Here is a 16907-nt window from a genome sequence, read left to right on the forward strand (position 1 = left end):
TAGGAGAATGGGCTTGATTCTGTTCATAGGGAGAATTGACTGAGGGTTCTGTGACGCCCTGGCCACACCAGAATCTCTCCTTTCAGGTCACACTCCCATGACCACTTGTCACCTAATTAGGCACCAGCTTCCAGGCAGGGCTGCGCCTGGAACACGAGGCAACTCGCAACCCAGAGCTTCCTCCTTGTCACGGCCTCCTTCTCAGGCTGTGGTGTTTGCTCAGAATCTGAGCCCCGGGGCAGAGAGCACAGAAATATTTATTTATGTCACTGCCAACCCTGCCTCCTGGAGGCCCCCCGGGGCACCTCACGGAGAAGCTGAGTTATATAAATCAGAGTTGACACAGCAGCAAAGAGAAGGAAACAAGTTCTCGTTATTCCTTTTTCCCCATCTTAGACACATTCGGGAACTGGATGGCTTGACATTCCCCTCTCTTCTTCCTCCCCCGCCTTACTGGCCCGGGGTCCCCAGGGACCTCGGTGGTGCTAGATCCATTGCTGATTTTCACTTCGATTCTGGTGTGGCTGGGCGTTTGAGGAGATCTTCCTAGAGGTGGAGGAGGGGAAAGAAGGAAATATATGAAAGGGCCGCTTTGTGCCAAACACTGCCAGAGGCTTTATATTTATTATTACTATTATTATTATTAAACAGCAACCCCATGAAGAGGGTCCTGTTCTTACCTCCACTTTACAGAAAAGGAGATGTAGGCACAGAGAGGTTAAGTAAGTTCCTGAAGGTCACCCAGCCGAGCCAGGTCGGTCTGGCTCTGACCACTACTGGTTCATTTTCAAACCTCTCAAACTGAGTCCATAACATAGGGATCCTTGTTGTTGTTGTTAGAGATGGGGGTCTCGTTATATTGCCCAGACTGGACTCAAACTCCTGGGCTCAAGAGATCCTCCTGCCTCAGCCTCCAAGTAGCTCCGAATGAGCCTTCCAAGTAGCTAGGACTACAGGTGTGTGTTACCAGACCCAGCTCATAACATAGGGGTTCTTGAAAGCCCACTGTGTGCTAGTTTCTTACTGTGGAGGAAGTTCTTCTACAGTTTAATTCTCAGTGTATTTTTTTTCTTTTGGAGACAGAGTCTCAATCTGTCGACAAGGCTGGAGTGCAATAGTGAGATCTTGGCTCACTGCAACCTCCGGATTCAAACGATTCTCCTGCCTCAGCCTCCCAAGTAGCTGGGATTACAGGCATCTGCCACCATGCCCGGCTGATTTCTGTATTTTTAGTAGAGACGAGGTTTCACCATGTTGGTCAGGCTGGTCTCAAACTCCTGGACCTCAGGTGATCCACCCGCCTCGGCCTCCCTAAGTGCGGGGTTACAGGCATGAGCCACCATGCCTGGCCCCAATATATTTCTTGAGTCTAGGCTCCACTCCGGCCCTCCCTGGGCACTGGACTTCACTGTGCTGAGACCTTCACTCTCCCACCCACTCACCGAATCTGGCACTTTCCTTCCCTAACGTGCCCATTCCCACCCCCTACTCCCCAGACTTCACTCCCCTTGTTCTTCCCAGCTAGACTGGCATTCTTCCTTCCCACCTCAGAAAGTCCCAGGAAAATAATAATAGCAACAATGTTCATTGATTGAGCAGCAGCAGTAAAGTGAAGTGGTCAAAAGCATGAACTCTGGTGTACTTGAACTAAGTTCCACCTAGTTCTGCCGCTTTCAGTGGCTATGTGACCTCAGGATACTTAGTCTCTCTGGGCCTCAGTTTCTCTACCTGTAAAATGGAGATAATGATGCCCACCTCCTAGAGCTGACATGGAATGAAATTCGTTATACAAATAAAAATTTAAACTATACAAATAAAAACTTATTTATTAAGTTTTTAGAAAAGTGCTTGGCACATAATAAGTGTTCATTAAATGCTCCTCTTATCTTCAAGCCCTAAGTACATGGAGCAGACTCTGAAGTCAGATTCTCTGGGGTCATGTCCTTCCTTAGTTGGTGACCTTTAATAGGTTAGTTAACCTCCTTGGACCTCAGTTTCCTCACTTAAAGAAATTTTTTTGAGACAGGGTCTTGCTCTGTGACCCAGGCTGGAGTACAGTGGCACAATCACTGCTCACTGCAACCTTGAACTCCTGGTCTCAAGTGATCCTCCCTCCTCAACCTCTAGCTGGGACTGCAGGTGTGAGCCACCACACCTGACTAATGTGTGTGTGTGTGTGTGTGTGTGTGTGTGTATGTGTGTGTGTAGAGACAGGGTCTCCCTATGTTGCCCAGTCTGCTCCTGAGCTCAAGCAGTCTGCCTACCTTGGACTCACAAACTGCTGGGATTACAGGCGTGAGTCACCGTGCCCAGCCTAGAAATTTTAACAAACAGTATACTTTTTGCTTAGAGTAGAGAGACAATCAAATACACAAAGTTAGACCCCGTCTCTACCAAAAAAATATTTTAAAATTAGCCAAGTGCAGTGGCATGCCCCTGTAGTCCCAGCTGCTTGGGTGGTTTAGATGGGAGGATCCCTTGAGCTGGGGAAGTCAAGGCTGCAGTAAGCCATGACTGCGCCACTGCACTCCAGCCTGGGCAACACAGCAAGACCTCATCTCAAAAAATAAATGCATACATAAATAAACAAATAAACAAGCATAAAGTACTTAGCAGGGGGCTTAGCACTTGAAACTAAGTACATACAATCTATTATTGTACTCCTGGGATTCAGATCCAGGTCACTCTGACCCCACAGCCACAGAGTTTAATGACCACATGGTGCCACTCAAATTCCACTGTTCCAGGCAGCCTGCCCTCCCCTGACCCCTGCCCGGCACCCTCAGCCACTGAGCTCACAGCACCTGTGTGTTAGTGTCACATCTGCCTCCTGGGGATGCAGACCACGCATTGGGGGGAAGGCACATGCCAGATGTCCTGTGCCCAATCCTTGCTCAGTGCCACAGTCTCTAGCTCATAATATATGATTGATGAATATTTCCTGAATGAATGGATTAATTAATGTACTAACAAATGAATGAGTTGGTATTGGTAGTAGAGGGGTGTGGGTGGCGGACACTTACCACCCAGTCATAACTGCTCCTTCTGGGTGCCTCGTCTGTGCCCACACTGGGCATGGGCTTCATGTTCACAGTCCCGTTGGATCCTCATCAAACCGCATTCTGCTTCACACCCAGGGACACTGAGACTTATCTTGGAGTTCTCAGCATCCTTGGGCATAAAGCAAAGAGAGAAGGACAGAGTATGATTTGGTGTTGTCCAATATAATGTGAGCCATATATGTAATTATAAATGTCCTGGTAGCCACAGTAAAAAAGTAAAAAGAGGGCCGGGCACGGTGGCTCATGCCTGTAATCCCAGCACTTTGGGAGGCTGAGGCAGGTGGATCACGAGGTCAGGAGTTTGAGACCAGCCTGGCAAACACGGTGAAACCCTGTCTCTACTAAAAATCCAAAAAATTAGCCGGATGTGGTGGCATGCACCTGTAGTTTCAGCTACTCAGGAGGCTGAGGCAGGAGAATCACTTCAACCCAGGAGGCAGAGGTTTCGGTGAGCAGAGATTGTGCCATTGCACTCTAGCCTGGGTGACAGAACAAGACTTTGTCTCAAAAAATAAAAAGAAATGGGCTAAATTTTGATATTTTATGTAACCCAGTATATTCCAAATATGAGCATTTCCACATGTAATCAATAGAAAAAATATATATGGCGTAAGCCACCGTGCCTGGCAGAAAAAAATTATTAATGAGCTGTTTTATAGCCTTTTATTTTGTCCTAAATCTTTGTAATCCCATGGGCATTTTGCACTTAAAATACATCATAACTCACAGCAGCTACATTTCAGAGGCTCAGATAGCCACATGTAGCCAGGGACCACCACACTGGATAGCAGAGATTTAGATGCTGGCGGGTGGTGAAAGCCTGGCTGAGGATCGGGACTTCGTTCACCTTAGCTGATGAGCAGCAGTCCAAGGTCAGGGCAGTGGTGAGCATGGTCAGATGTATTTCTAGAAAGTCCTCTGAGGTGGCTGTGTAGCTGATGGATTTTGAGGGGAGAGGGCTTTTCCATCCTTTCCACCCTAAGGTGGACGGATCACACTGAGGGCATCCCTCCCAGCCACCAGGATGTGACTCGAAGGTGGAGATGGGCTCCGTATACCCAAGAAGGACCCACCCATCCAAGGTGAATGTCAGGTCTGAGGCTCCAACCCCTATCAGCCCCTTCCTTCCTGTGCCTCGGGCCTGCTCTTTCCAGAGGCAGTCAGTGGTCATCGAATGCGGCAGGTTTGGGCTGATCTCGGCACCTGCTGTGGTTTGTAGGTAACAGATATGGTTCTGGGCAGCTCGGCAAGGAAGTGAAGAACCTGCTAGCCCTGCCTGGCCAAGCTCCCCCTGCCAGGGCCAGCTCAGGACACACCAGCCCCCAGAGGCACACTCACTCGCACACTTGCTCACATACTCGCCACCCCTCCCCACTGCTCAGCTCCCTCCCCCAAGTACACAGGCACCCTGGAGAGCGCCACGCCCCAGCACACCCACCACATCCCTTCCTGAACCTCTTTCCTGCGCATGTTTGCATTTCCTGGACCCCTGGCTCACACTCACTTCACACATTCGGCACGTCCTAAAAGTCTCTTCCACATTTCCTCTGACAGTTCAAGGAGTGGGGAGGATGGGTGCTGCGATACCCTGGTTTGGGAAACAGAAAACTGAGTCCCAATCCTGCCCCAGTAGCTCTGTGATTTTGGACGATTTATTCAGTCTCTCAGAGCCTCAGTGTCCCTGGGTGTGAAGCAGAATGGAGTTTGGTGAGGATCCAATGGGACTGTGAACATGAGCCCATGCCCAGTGTAAGCATAGAAGAGGTGCCCAGAAGGAGCAACCATGACTGGGTAGTAAGTGTCCACCACCCACACCCCAGGTTGAGGAAAGCCAGCCCTGTTCATACACTTCTGTGCCTGTCTACGGGGCAGACCTGGGTCCTCCCAGCCTCCACACCTGAGGTTCCCCTGGGCCCCATCAGCCTTCAGGGACAGGACTTGCATCACATTGAAACCAGGAAGTTTGGCACGAACATGAACTCCTGAGCTCAGCTCTGCAGGGGGCAAGGCATCGGTGTCTATGATGGTTAATTTCAGACGTCAGCTTGACTGGGGCTGGGCATGGTGGCTCACGCCTATAATACCAGCACTTTGGGAGGCCAAGGTGGGTGGATCATGAGGTCAGAAGTTCGAGATCAACCTGGCCAATATGGTGAAACCCCATCTCTACTGAAAATACAAAAATTAGCCAGGCATGGTGGTGTGTGCCTATAATCCCAGCTACTCAGGAGGCTGAAGCAGGAGAATCATTTGAAACTGGGAGGCAGAGGTTGCAGTGAGCTGAGATTTCACCACTGCATTCCAGCCTGGGCGATATAGCAAGGCTCTACCCTCCCCACCCCACACACAAAAGGAAATGGAAACAAAAACTTGACTGGACTGAGAAACCTAGAAACTGGTCAGGCAGGGCAGCTCACGCCTATAATCCCAGCACTTTGGGAAGCCAAAGCAGGAGGCTCTCTTGAGCCCAGGAGTTCCAGACCAGCCTGGGCAACATAGTGAAACCATTTCCACAAAAAATATAATTAAATTTAGAAAAGAACCCTGGAAACCTAGTAAAGCATTATTTTGGGGCATGTCTGTCATGGTCTTTCCAGAGGAGATTAGCAAGCATGTCTGAGTGGACTTTGGGGAAGATCTGCTCTCAATGTGGGGGCACCGTGCACTCAGCTGGGGACCCAGAGATGACAAGAACAGAAAAAAGGAGGAATGTGTCGGTCTAGCTCCTGGAGCTGGGATATGCTCGTCTCCTGCGTTGGACAGCAGAACTCCAGGCCCCAGGCGCTTGGACTCCAGGACTCACACAGCAGCCCCCAGGTGCTCAAGCCTTCAGCCTGGGACTGAGAGTTTGCTTTCTTGTGTGTTTGTTTTTTGTTTTTGTTTTTTTTGAGGTGGCGTCTCACTCTGTCGCCTAGGCTGGAGTGCAGTAGCACAATCTTGGCTCACTGCAACCTCCACCTCCTGGGTTGAAGTGATTCTCCTGCCTCAGCCTCCTGAGTAGCTAGAATTATAGGTGCATGCCACTATGCCCAGCTAATTTTTCTATTTTTAGTAGAGATGGGGTTTCACCGTGTTGGCCAGGCTGGTCTCGAACTCCTGACCTCAAGTGATCCACCCACCTTGACCTCCCAAAGTGCTGGGATTACAGGCATGAGCCACCGTGCCTGGCCAATGGGATTGAGAGTTATATCATCAGCGTCCCTGGCGCTGAGGCCTTCAGGCTTGGAGTGAGCCACACTCCCGACGTCCCAGGGTCTCCATCTTGCAGATGGCCTGTCACAGGACTTCTTAGCCTCCACAATCGCATGAGCCCGTTCCCCTCGTAAGTCCCCTCTTCCGTATCTGTGTATCCTATTGATTCTGTCTCTCTAGAGAACCCTGACATGTACCATGTCCCAGGACTCAGCTCCACGGCAGATTCTTCAGAGACAACATCAGGGGCCTGGTAGACACTGGAGACAGTGTCCAGGACAGGTTGGCTCTGAGAGAACCCTGAACCAGTAGTACCAGGACCACTAGGCACAGTAGACAAAGCCCATAATACCTTTTTTTTTTTTTTTTTGAGACTTGCTCTCAGAGTCTTGCTCTGTCACCCAGGCTGGAGTGCAATGGCCTGATCTCAGCTCATTGCAACCTCTCCCTCCCAGGTTCAAGAGGCCTCGGCCTCTCAAGTAGTTGGGATTACAAGCATCCACCATCATGCCCAGCTAATTTTTGTATTTTTAGTAGAGATGGAGTTTCACCATGTTGGCCAGGCTGGTCTTGAACTCCTGACCTCAGGTGGTCTGCCTGCCTCAGCCTCCCAAAGTGCTGGGATTACAGGTGTGAGCCACCACACTCAGCCCCAATTACCCCATTTTAAAACTGAGAAAACTGAGGCCTGGAGAGAAGGAAGTGCCTTGCCCACAGTCACTTGGCTAGTTAGAGAAGGAGTCGAAACGAGCCCCCTCATCCTGATCCTCTCTGTACAGCCACACTGCCCTGTCCAGAGCTTCTCCTGCCCTCCCTCACTGTCCCCACCATCCACCCTCGCCAGTGCCACCCTGCACACATGGCTCCCCTGCCTGTCCTCTCACCTCCCTTTCTGGGTCCAGTTTCCAGCCACAGAAAGGCCACTTAGGTCCATGCGGCATCCACATCCCACCTCCCAACAAAGCTGGGGGCTGGCACTGCTGCTCGAGAGGGTGGGAAGAAAAGAGGCGGATGCTGTTCGAGAGGGTGGGAAGAAAAGAGGTGGCGGGCTAAGGCAAGAGTGTAAGTTTAAATGACACTGCAGGTCCCCCAGACAAACACCCCTCTGTATCTTGGGGCCTATTGTGACTGGCCACTGGCCAGCTCACACCGCGGGCAACTTGAACGGCTGGGATTGTTTCCCCAACTCCTGTCCTCTCTGGAGTCCAGCAGCTGCCAGGCCCGGGCTTGGCAGGAAAGGGGAGGGGTGTTCCTTCTGGAATGGAGGGTGTGGAGGCAAACAAGCCTCAGGGACGGGGAGGGATCACGTCCTGAACCAAGCGAGAGGCTGAAAGAGTAACAAGAAGGAAGGGGCCTGGGAGGGAGGACCCTGGTCCCCAGGGCAGAGGAAGAGAAAGAGAATCAGAAGCATGACCACCGAAAGATCCATTAGGGATAAACTCAGATTTTTGGAGTTTCTAAGGTCTTGTTTTCTTTGTGTGTTGGAGTCAGGAGTTCAAGACCAGCCCAGCTGGCCAAATGACCCGACTGAGAGCTTAGTTTCCTATCATAAACTCATCCCCTAAACTCTCCAACAGAAGAGAATAGTAGATCTCCTTCCATCTAGACAAACACATCAGAAAATCTAAAGGTTCCTTTTTTCTTTGGACTACAGAATCTCCCCCACCCCAGTCAGGCTGGTTACCCCCAGACTGTGCCCAGCAGCTCGGACCTGGGCATCTTCTTGCTCCTTCCTGCTGGAGGCTGGAGCCCCTGGTCCCTGGTCCCTGGAATCCCTGCCCTCCTCTTGCTCCACCACCCCTCACTTTAGTGGTGCATCCTCCAGGAGCTTCCTGGGAAAAGGTGCATGGGGTAGGGTGGGTTTTTGGTTTTGTTTTTTTTAAAAAAAGACTTGCATGCCCAAAAGTGTCCTTTGTCATAACATCCTGCTCTTGTTTTTTGTTTGTTTGGTTGGTTGATTGGTTTTTGTTTTTGTTTGTTTTTGGTTTTTTGAGACGGAGTCTCACTCTGTCACCAGGCTGGAGTGCAGTGGCGGGATCGCGGCTCACTGCAACTTCCGCCCCCCGGGTTCAAGCGATTCTTCTGCCTCAGCCTCCCGAGTAGCTGAAACTACAGGCATGTACCACCACGCCCAGCTAATTTTTCTGTATTTTTAGTAGAGACGGGTTTCACCGTGTTAGCCAGGATGGTCTCAATCTCCTGACCTTGTGATCCGTCCACCTCGGCTTCCCAAAGTGCTGGGATGATAGGTGTGAGCTACCATGCCCGGCCCCTGTTCTTGTTTTATAGATGCAACATCTTAGCTGTCTGGGTATACCGATGTTTTCTTCTGCTCTGTGCATCATCCCTCCTTGCCTTAAATGCCTCCATCTGTTCCTTTGTTTTGTTTGCTGTTTTTCATGTTTGGGGCTTTTCTCCTCTCAAAGTTCTGTTGATTGTCCTCGGCTATCTCTTCCTTGTTAAGAGTAAGACACATGCTGGGGGTAGTGGCTCATGCCTGTAATCCCAGCGATTTGGGAGGCTGAGGCCAGAGGATCCCTTGAATCTAGGAGTTCAAGACCCCATCTCTACAAAAGTAAAAATTAGCCAGATATGGAGGTGTGCACCTATAGTCCCAGCTACTCGGGAAGCTGAGGTGGGAGGATCACTTGGGCCTAGGAGTTCAAGGCTGCATTGAGCTATGATTTGCACCACTGCACACCAGCCTGACCAACAGAACAAGACAAAACAAAAACAAAAACAAAAAACAAAAAACGAAGGAAACAAAAACCCATTCAAAACTCTAGGTGTGGTGGGCGGAGCTTGTCAACTAGCAGCCTCTCTATAGGCCGTTGTATTTGAGGATTCTCTAGCCAGTTAGTATCTGTAGGTCTACCCCCTTTGGCTGGTCAGTTTCCCAGAGCCGAGGCTGCTTCCCATTTTCAGCCAGAGATTAGCCTTTGGCAGAGCTGAGCTTCCCAGACAAATGTGCCTATGAATCGCCTGGGGTCTGGCCCAAGGGCAGGTTCTGGCCAGCAGGCCTGAGTGAGATTCTGCACTCCTAACAAAGCGCCCAGGGCTGCTGGTGCTGCTGATCCGTGGACCACCGTGTGAAGGACAGAGCCTGCGGCAGCACTGCCCAAAATGACTTGACACAGTCCTGTGCTGCCCTATGTGGGAGCCACCAGCCACAGCGGATACTGAGCAGTTGAAATGTGGCTAATACGATGCAGGTGCTACATTTTGTGTTATATTTAAATGTAATTAATTTTTCTTTAACTCGCCATGGCTACATGTGGCTATCATGTTGGGCAGTGCAGGTCTACCTCCTCCTGGCTGTCTCTGCAGAGGGGGCAGAACTCACTCTTATCTACAGGGTGGAGAAGGCCCACAGTGGTAAGGATGGAGGGAAGGGGTAGAGCGGGGCAGAGTGGAGCTACGCCTTAACTTTCATCTTCCTTTTTTTTTTTGAGATGGAATCTTGCTCTGTCACCCAAGTTGGAGTGCAGTGGTGCAATCTTGGCTCACTGCAACCTCCGCCTCCCATGTTCAAGAGATTCTCCTGCCTCAGCCTCCTGAGTAGCTGGGACTATAGGCATGTACCACCATACCTGGCTAATTTTTGTATTTTTAGAAGAGACGGGGTTTTGTCATGTTTTGTCAAGTTCCAGCCTGGTCTCGAACTCCTAACCTCAGGTGATCCACCCACCTCAGCCTCCCAAAGTGCTGGGATGACAGGGACGAGTGCTGCCTACAGAGGTGGCAGCCATCCCCTCCTCGGCATCATGGCCGCCCTCAGACCCCTTGTGAAGCCCAAGATCGTCAAAAAGGAAAACAAGAAGTTCATCCGGCACCAGTCTGATGGATATGTCAAATTAAGCGTAACTGACAGAAAACCAGAGGTATTGACAACAGGGTTCACAGAAGGTTCAAGGGCCAGATTTTGATGCCTGGGCCCATCTTCCTCTTTTTAGCCTCACCTGGCACCCTGACTTCTGGTGATCTCTGTCACCACACACTCCTGGGTCTTTTGGGGGTTTCTTCAGTGCAATCAGCTTTAAATGGTTCGCCCAGTCTGTAGGTCTGGGCCTTGGCCTTTTCCAGGCTGTAAGTCATACTCAGCCATCGGCTTTTCCAGCTTTCAAACCTGGATTGAACTCTCTCCAGAGTGGTTGTTTTCTCTTCTGTTCCCTTTGGCCTTGAGAGTTGATGCCTCTTGATTCTTGATTCCTTTGCTGTCATGTGTGTGGGCGTTCAGGATGAAGCTGAGATGAATACTCATGCTCCATCTGGTTTGTTTAACTAGCCAGAAGTCCTTCCTTTCTTTTATTTTTCTTTTTTTTTTTTTGAGATGGGGTCTCGCTGTGATGCCCAGTCTGGAGAACAATGTTGCAATCTCAGCTCACAGCAACCTCTACTTCCCAGGTTCAAGCAATTCTCCTGCCTCAGCCTCCCAAGTAGCTGGGATTACAGGTGCCTGCCACCACGTCTGGCTAATTTTTGTATTTTAAGTAGAGGGTTTCACTGTATTGACCAGGCTGGTCTCAAACTCCTGGCCTCAAGTAATCGACCCGCCTTGACCTCCCAAAGTGCTGGGATTACAGGCGTGAGTGCCTGGGCCCTGCTTTCTTTTGTTTAAAAGATATATCCCAAACTTTGTTCTCAAGATACGGCCATCCAGAATTCATCCGTCTTACCTGTAAGTTTCCTGCAGGCAGGAAATTCGTTGTGTTCGGTAGCCTAGAGAAACCACCCTAAGTTCCTGCACGGCCTGAGAGTCGCTGGGAGAAGTCCAAGGCTCTGCCTATCTGGGAAAGAGAGCCCAGCTAACCCACCCAGTGCACTTCCTCGAGTCTATAAAGGGATTGATGAGGCTCAGGGCGGGGCCAGACAGCTGAAAGACATCTTTGCAAATCAGAATTGGCCAGGGAGTGGACTCAAGCAGACAGTCTCCTTTAGTAGACATTTACAAGACTAAAGTCCTCACAAGACAAAAGACCTTCTAAGCCCTTGGCAGGACGGAGCTTTGGAAAGGAAGATTTGAGAATGGTTATGAGTTAACTAAGCAAATAAATCCCCCAGATGGGATAAAATTCTGGCTGGCAGGGGTGGGGCTGGAGTGGTCCTTCAGGACAGGATGAACTGAAGTTGCCTTTGGAGTTAGGTTGGATGTAGGTTGGTGCTAGACTTACATGAAATCAGCTTGCTCAGCAGGGAAGGAATCAGGCCTGCCCAGTTGCCTCTTGAGCCCACTCCCTATTCCCCAACCCCAGCTGGCCCGGTGGCTCCAGGACTCTTTCTCTCTCCGTCTCTCACAGCCCTTCTCATGTCATCCTTCCTGATGTGTTGCTGGTGCCGACCACCTCACACACATCTGATCCACGTCACTGCCTCCCACAGTGCTTGGCCTACGTGTCCACGTGTAAAGGCAGTGTAGACGAAGCAGGAGTGGATTCAGAGTGCAAACCTTGGGATCAGATAGATAAGAGCCCAACTCCTATGTAGGAAGCGGAATAATGGCCTCCCAAAAAATGTCCTCATCCCAATCCCTCAAACCTGAGAATATGTTAGCTTACATAACAAAAGGAACTTTGGCTGGGACACACCTGTAATCCCAGCATTTTGGGAGGCTGAGGCAGGTGGATCACCTGAGATTGGGAGTTCAAGACCAGGCTGACCAACATGGAGAAAACCCATCTCTACTAAAAATACAAAATTAGCCAGGCTTGGTGGCACATGCCTGTAATCTCAGCTACTTGGGAGGCTGGGGCAGGAGAATTGCTTGAACCTGGGAGGCAGAAGTTGCAGTGAGCCAAGATGGTGCCGTTGCACTCCAGCCTGTGCAACAAGAAAACTCCATTTCAAAAAAAAAAAAAAAAGGAACTTTGCAGAGGTAATTAAGGACCTTGAGGTGGGGAGATTATCCTGGATTAGCTGAATGGTCCCAATGTCATCATAAGGGTCAGAGAGAGAGGAGGAGAAGTGATGATGGACACAGAGATGAGAGGGAGAGAGGTAAGAAGATGCTGGTCTAAAGATGGTGGAAGAAGCCATGAGCCAAGGAATGCAGGCAGCTTGCAGAAGCAAGAAAAGGTCTGGAAACAAATTCTCCCCAAGAGCTTCCCGAAGCAATGCAGCTCTGCTGACACTTTGATTTTAGCCCACTAAGACCAACTTTAGACTTCTGACCTCCTGAACTGAAAGAAAATTCATGTGTGTTGTTTTAATCCACTAAATTTGCAATGATTTGTTAGAGCAGCAATAGGAAACAAATCAATCGTAGCTTTGCCATGTATCAGCACAGAGGCTGAGGGGTCCAAACCACGAGGTCAGGAGTTCCAGCCTAGCCAACATGGTGAAACCCTGTCTCTACTAAAAATACAAAAAAATGAGCCAGGTGTGGTGGTGGGTACCTGTAATCCCAGCTACTAAGGAGGCTGATGCAGGAGATTTGCTTGAAAACAGGAGGCGGAGGTTGCAGTGAGCTGAGATTGCACCACTGTATTCCAGCCTGGGCGACAGGATGAGACTCTGTCTCAGAAAAAAAAAAAAAAAAAGTGAGCAGAGTCCTTCCCTAGCAGGGCCACTGACCCTGAGTGTCCCCAAGAATACTGCTTACCTCCTGGGGGCCAGGGTCGCTGAGGACAATTTGAAGTAGGTCTGAGTTTGAGACTTAGCTCCTCCATTGATCTGCTGCTAGATTTTAGGCAAGTCTCTTAACCTCTCTGAGCCTCCGTTTCCTTTCAGCACAGTGGAGATGAAAAGCGCCGCCTTGTTGTGTGGGTTAAATGGGGAGCATGTGAAAGCACAGTGCCTGGTGCTTGGGTAGCGTCTGCTTGAGTGCTGGCTTCCTCCTCTCCCGGCCTAGGAATGTCAAGGTGGCATTATTATCCTGTGACATATTTACTGAGGGGCATAAACTCATGAACCCTGTGTCTCCCCACTGCCGCGCAGGGACAGTGGGACACCTGGAGATTTATGTGGGAGCAACTACGGAGGTAGAGGACTCTCAAGAGCTGGATCTTTGGCTTCAGCCCAAAGACTGAGGGGCAGATGGAAGCTGTAAGGTCTGTTCTCGCCGAGGATAAAATGAAGAAACTGAGGCCAGCATGAATAGATCCAACGCGAAGGAATTTATTCAGGCTCCCAGGAGAGGTTCTGCAGTCCAACAGGAGGAGCAGAGAAGTCACGCGGACTCCTCTCAGACGTGGGGTTTTTATAGGGAGTGGAGGCATTCGATTGGTTGTGGGAGAGCAAGACTGTCACTGGGTAAGTTACAAGCCTTGACCTAGGACTTGGTTTGTTGTTGGTTGGAATTACTCGGCTGCTATTGGTTGTTAAGACTCGGCTGCTATTGGTTGTTAAGACTCAACTGCTATTGGTCAATAAGGCTTGACTGCTATTGGTTGACAAGAGGCTATGGTTGCAGCATCTTGTTTGCATACTGGGCTTTTTAAAGGAAGGTCAGGCTGTGCGGGCATGGGAGAAGGGAACATGCCTGAGCATGTCTGAGCTTGCCCGAGCTCGTCGGAGCTTGCCTGTGGCGGGGGAGGTGCGTCCAAGCTCCTGGCGAGGCAACCGGCCTTACAGAAGCCACAGGTCACATTTCAGCTCTGTCAGTCTCCACCACCATGCCCACGGGTCTCTTCCTCCCACTGACTTCTGGCACTGTGTGTGCCACCCTTTTGGCACCAGCAAAATGTGCCTTGTGACCACTTTCAGCTGGAGTTTCTATTTATAGCTCTCAGCCCATAGAGCTGATCATATCTGCAGGTCTTGGGTTAGAGAAGCTCCTGGAGTCCCCTTTCCTTATAATGCGGGCCACAAAAATCAGAGGAACAAAGGTCATCTGAGCCCCCATTTGACAGGGTGGAGAAGTCAGACTTTACAGGTGTGGTGGGCCTGAAGCCCAGACTTCCGAAGCCACAGACTGCGGCTTTTGCCATATGACTGCAGTAGGACATTGATTGGGCACCTTTCTGAGGGCAGTGCTGGGCTAAGCCTGGGGTGGGTTGATGCCTGGTACGGGGTTGAAAAAAAGATTCTGAAAGGAAACAATTCCATTTCTCATCCTTTCAGTGTGAGTTCCTCAGGACATAATCCCCATGGCCCCTCTGGTTTTTGTGTTTTTATTTTATTTATTTCTGTACTGTTCTTTGGTTTCAAGCAGACCCACGGCCCTCTTTGAGTCTTCTCAGTCCTATGCACAGGGTGGGCGCTGGTTGAATGGATGGGAGGATGGATGCACAGAAGAACGGGTGGAAGGAGGATTGTGTTCCCAGTGAGTGTTCTGGTGGATAGGGGCATGAGTGGATGGGAGGATGAAAGAATGGGTGGGTACATGGAGCAGAAAATGTGCTTCCTTATTTCTGGGAACCAGCTACAAGGGACACATGTTCAATATGTAATTGTGTGTGGCCTCCAGTTCAGGGGAACACTTGGCAGAATTCCTACTCCATCTTCAGGAGCTGTGACACACAGAGCCATGAACAGACAGGGCAGACAGGGTGGGGAGCTTATGACATGGGACCCAATAGGAATGGAGGGTGAAGGAAATGGTCATGCAAGAATCAGGCGGCCTGGGTGGCTATGTGCCCTACAGAGTACTGGGAAGTTCATCCCCAGGTTTCCTTTCCTGTGCACTGCCGTTGCCAAATCAAAGCCCCTTCATGGAATCCGCTTCAGTTTGTTCCAGTCTCAAGTGCCTTCTAGGAAGGATCGCTGCCTTCCAGAGTGACCTGCTAAGGCTGACTTCCCTCTCCTCACATTCCCTAAGTCCGTATCTACAAAGAAGAATAAACTTTTGGAAGACACTGGTTTTTGAGTGAAGCTATCAACAGTTTCATGTAATAGCACTGCTGGTTGGAAAACCCTTAGAGATAATCTCCAAACTGGGCCATTTTACAGGCAGGAAAACCAAGGTCCAGGGAAGGAAGAGGACTTTGCAGGATCATGTAGCAAGTGAGTGGCGAGGAAAATCCTGGTCTTCTGAGTCTCAGGTTATGAACCTACAGCTTGTTCTTCCTCTGCCCAGCCACAGCCCCTATGCCCCACCGGTCCTATCAGGACTTTTTTTCTCTTTGGGGGAGGTCTCACTGTTTCCTCTCTCTCTGCTTTCGATGGAGATGGAGAAGAAGATCAGGTCTTTCAGAGGTCCTGGTGAAGCCCTGCTCAGATACCCTCCTTGGGACACCAGGTTTCACAGTCTGGCCCCCTGACCTGTTTAGACCTGAGTTTGACCAATGCAGCCAACACTTGACCAGACAGAGAACAGGGTGTTCAAGCTCCAAAGAGAGCAGGGAGAACACAGACTGGAGCCAGGGAGAGGAAAAGCTCTGGGAACTGGCATGAGCACTCCAGGCACTCAGTTGGGCAATTATGGCATCTCACTTATTCTCACAACCCCACAAGATAGGAGGTGTTAGCCCTGTTTTACAAATGAAAAAGCAGCTCAGCTTATCAAGTTGGTCAGTGATAAGGCAAAAGATTAAAATCCAGGTCTACCCAACCCCAAAGCCGTTGCTGGGTCATGAGCCCCTGGACAATGTGCTGTGTCACAGCATCGTCGAGTGTTCTCAGCAGCCATCCAGGAGGAACTGAAGTTTCTCTCCTGAGGGTCCAAACCAATAAGGTCAAGGCTAGCAGGGATCAGTGCAAAGTCCTGATTGTCAAAAAGTCATTTGCACAAGTGCAGAATGGGATCCTGGCAACTGGACAGCAGATGGTCATAATGTTGTCGCTACTCATCATGCGGCTGTCATTGCCCCTCTCTTTCCACTTTACAGTTTATAAAGCCCCTTCATTTGCGTTGACTCACACCTGTAATCCCGGCACTTTGGGAGGCTGAGGTGGGCAGATCACAAGGTCAGGAGTTTGAGACCAGCCTGGCCAACATGGTGAAACCCTGTCTCTACTAAGAAATACAAAAATTAGCTGGGTGTGATTGCCGGCACCTGTAATCCCAGCTACTCAGGAGGCTGAGGCAGGAGAATCCCTTGAACCTGGGAGGCAGAGGTTGCAGTGAGCCGAGATTGTGCCACTGCACTCCAGCCTGGGCAACAGAGCAAGACTCCATTTCAAAAAAAAAAAAAAAAAGCCCCTTCACTTGCTAATCTTAGGGCTTTGATTAACCATAAATGAATATAAGGATAAGTCTGAAAAAGGGCTGAGGGGGCGGGCATCTGTTAGCAGGTGCGTATGAGCAGTGCACTGTGGCAGCCTGTAAGGCCAGTGAGCTATTTGTTTGCATCGATCTAGGGTGATATCAATAGATATTGTATACAGCGCTGCACTGAATACATGACATGTTTCATCTCCATTAGTTCTCATAACAACCCTATGGAGTTCTGACTATTGTAATTCGTATTTCACACACCAGAAAACCAAGAGGTGAAGAAAGCTGGCCAAGGTCACACAGCTAGTAAATAGCAGAATTCAGGTCACGTCTGATAAGTATCAAGAAAACTGTCATTCTGAACATGTCAGCTCCCCTCTGGAGTCATGTGTCCAGTTTTGAGGTCATTCTTAAGGGAGTCCTTGACACAGAGGAATGAGGAACCCATGAGGGACACTATCACCCGAAGGCTTGTCTGAAGGAGCTGAGAATCTTTAACCCAGAGAAGAATATCATCAGAAAACATACAGTTGCTGTTTTCAAGAGCAGAAAGCTCCGCT

At 49.9% G+C, this 16907-nt stretch overlaps 1 protein-coding gene across 1 annotated transcript in view; it reads left to right on the forward strand.

Annotated features, from left to right (window-relative positions):
• The window catches only part of NCMAP (non-compact myelin associated protein), a 52689-nt gene that overhangs the window by 12135 nt on the left and 23647 nt on the right, over window positions 1–16907 (forward strand). The gene's annotated exons all lie outside the window — the stretch shown is intronic.

This window comes from Aotus nancymaae, unplaced genomic scaffold (assembly GCF_030222135.1).
Source record: "Aotus nancymaae isolate 86718 unplaced genomic scaffold, 86718_ANA_hifiasm-v0.15.2.pri h1tg000053l, whole genome shotgun sequence".
Taxonomy (NCBI): Eukaryota; Metazoa; Chordata; class Mammalia; order Primates; family Aotidae; genus Aotus; species Aotus nancymaae.